The sequence below is a fragment of the Benincasa hispida genome, chromosome 12, assembly GCF_027475165.1.
Source record: "Benincasa hispida cultivar pf3 chromosome 12, pf3_genome.v1.1, whole genome shotgun sequence".
In the NCBI taxonomy this organism is placed as follows: Eukaryota; Viridiplantae; Streptophyta; class Magnoliopsida; order Cucurbitales; family Cucurbitaceae; genus Benincasa; species Benincasa hispida.
In genome coordinates, this window is record NC_143489.1 from 23662607 (window position 1) to 23665560 (window position 2954).

The following is a 2954-nucleotide window of genomic DNA, read 5'->3' on the forward strand; positions in this document are numbered from 1 at the left end:
TTACAATTAAAGTAGAGGAACTGTACCGTTTCTCCTAAAGGTGCTTCTGCTTTTTCTGTTGGTTCTGGTTGCTGGATCCACGATTCTGACCTTTCCTCTTTGTCCCTTTTGATTTTTGGTCAGGTTTTACCACGACAGAGGCGGGTTTCCCAGGTACGACATTCATCTCCTCCCTCTGGTCCTGATTCCGGGCTTCCATCTCAATCCTTAACCGGGTGATAAGACTCTCCAAGGAGAATTCCTTGGTCTTATGCCTCAAAGTGTTCTTAAAGTCCTTCCACAAAAGGGACAGTTTATCAATGATAACAACAACTTGGAATTGTTCGTCTAGAGGCATACCTTCAATAATTATCTCGTGGGCTATCATCTGGAGTTCATGGGACTGGGCCTCCACAGATTTGTCATCCGTCATTTGGAACTTAAGATAACGGCTAACATCACATTTCTTCAACCCGGCATCCTCGGTGTCGTACTTCTTTTACAGGGCATCCCAGACCTCCTTCGTTGTCTTCATTATACTATAGTAGTCATACAGATCATCAGTCAAAACCATTTAAAATAAAGTTCTTACAAAGAAAGCTTTTCTCCTCCCAGTCAATAGCTTCTTTTATTTGTTGTTCAGTTGGTTCTTCTAGAGGAACGATCGATTTATCTCTGATATAAGTGTTGGTAACTTTTTTTACGGTGAGAAAGAACAACATCTTTTGCTTCCACCATTTGATGTTCGCTCCTTCGAACTGGAATGGACGATTAAGGTCAGATGTCATAACATCGTTGTTGCTAGTGAGGGTCATTAGTGATGTGGCGGTGAATCGTCTTAAAATTGTGGGAAACGGCAAGACCCTCAAACGATGAATAGGACAGCAGCAAACGGTCAAGTCATGGTGATCAAGAAAATAATAAAATTTGTAAAATAGAAGCTCATTATAGGTTGAGTCGTGGAGCTCGCTCTCTTTAAGACGTTTCACGGCTCTGCCCAAGTGTGCAAGCAGGTCAGGAATACTACCACATCGTCCCCAGGATAAAACAGCCTAAAAAGAAAACCCAATAAAAAATGCATCGTTGCCGACCGGAACACACACCCTTTTTGACTCACTACTCGAAAAATAGAAAGTGGAAGACTAACAGTTCTTCTATCAGGTCCGCCTAATCAGCAGGATGACGCATGTTCCTACAGTTCCTAGCCATATGCCCAGGTTTATTACAATTAAAGCAAAGGAACTGTATCGTTACTCCTAAAGGGTGCTTCTGCTTTTTTTGTTGGTTCTAGTTGTTGGAGCCACGGTTCTGATCTTTCCTCTTTGTCCCCTTTGATTTTTGGTCAGGTTTTACCACGACAGAGGCGGGTTTCCCAGGTACGGCGTTCATCTCCTCCCTCTGGTCCTGCTTCTAGGCTTCCTCCTCAATCCTTAGCCAGGTGATAAGACTCTTCAAGGAGAACTCATTGGTCTTATGCCTCAAAGTGTTCTTAAAGTTCTTCCACAAAGGGGGCAATTTATCAATGATAACAGCAACTTGGAATTATTCGTCTAGAGGCATACCTTTAATAATTATCTCGTGGGCTATCTTCTGGATTTCATGGGACTGTGCCTCTACGAATTTGTCATTCATCATCTGGAACTTAAGATAACGGCTAACATCATATTTCTTCAACCCGGCATCCTCGGTGTCATACTTCTTTTGTAAGGCATCACAGATCTCCTTCGCTGTGTTCATTATACTGTAGTAGTCATACAGATCATCAGTCAAACCATTTAAAATAAAGTTCTTACAAAGAAAGTCTTTCTCCTCCCAGTCAGTAGCTTCTTTTATTTGTTGTTCAGTTGGTTCTTCTAGAGGGACGATCGGCTTATCTCTGGTACAAGTGTCGGCAACTTTCTTGACGGTGAGAAAGAACAGTATCTTTTGCTTCCACCATTTGAAGTTCACTCCTTCGAACCGGAATAGACGGTTGAGGTCAAATGTCATAACGTCGTGCTAATGAGGGCCATTAGTGATGTGGCAGTGAATTGTCTTAAAATTGTGGAAAACGGCAAGACCCTCAGACTACGAACAGGACAACAGCAAACGGTCAGGTCACGACGATCGAGCAAAGAATAAAACTTACAAAATAAAAGCTCGTTATAGGTTGGTCGCGGAGCTCGCCCTCTTTAAGACGTTTCGCAGCTCTGCCCAAGTGTGCAAGCAGGTCAGGAATACTACCACGTCGTTCCATCCTAAAAAAAAAAAACAATCGAAAATGTACCGCTACTGACCAGAACACACACCATTTCTGACTCACTACTCGAAAAATAAAAAGTGGAAGAGTAGGAGAGGAGAACTTTCGAAAAGAAGTGAAAAACTGTGCTCTGAACTGCTAAATGCCACGCCTTTTATAGGCCTTCAGCATGGAACTATCACATGAGAAAGAGTCGGACAACCTCATAACATGCAAGGGCGGGCCGGAAGACATGAGCGGAGGGCCAAGTTTTTTTTTAAATAATAATAATAATAAAAAAAATAAAAAAATAACAATATTTTTATTAAAAAAATAATAATCACACACACGCGCCTCGCCGCGCCCGATCGGATGGACGATAGCGACGACACATCCATTGAACCCACATTGGTCTATCTCTTCACTCCCTCCAAAACATGGATACCCCTTGGGACCCAAACCCAAAGCCCAAGGTTGGAGTACAAAATGGAGATTTTCAAATAAAAATTTTTCAATATGGGATTCTTCAACCAAAGATTAGTTCCCTTTTATTTTTTAAAATTAAAATTTCACCCAACAAATTATTAAATAAATTATTTTCCCCCTATTTTTAAGCATTACATGCAAAGGGGACAAAAATCTCATTTTCCCAGTGTTTCAGCATCACATGTAGAGAAGAAAAAATCTCCTATTTTTGGCACTAACATTTTAAAAGAAAAATAAAACAAATCACATTTGATCTTTAATAAAAATCTAT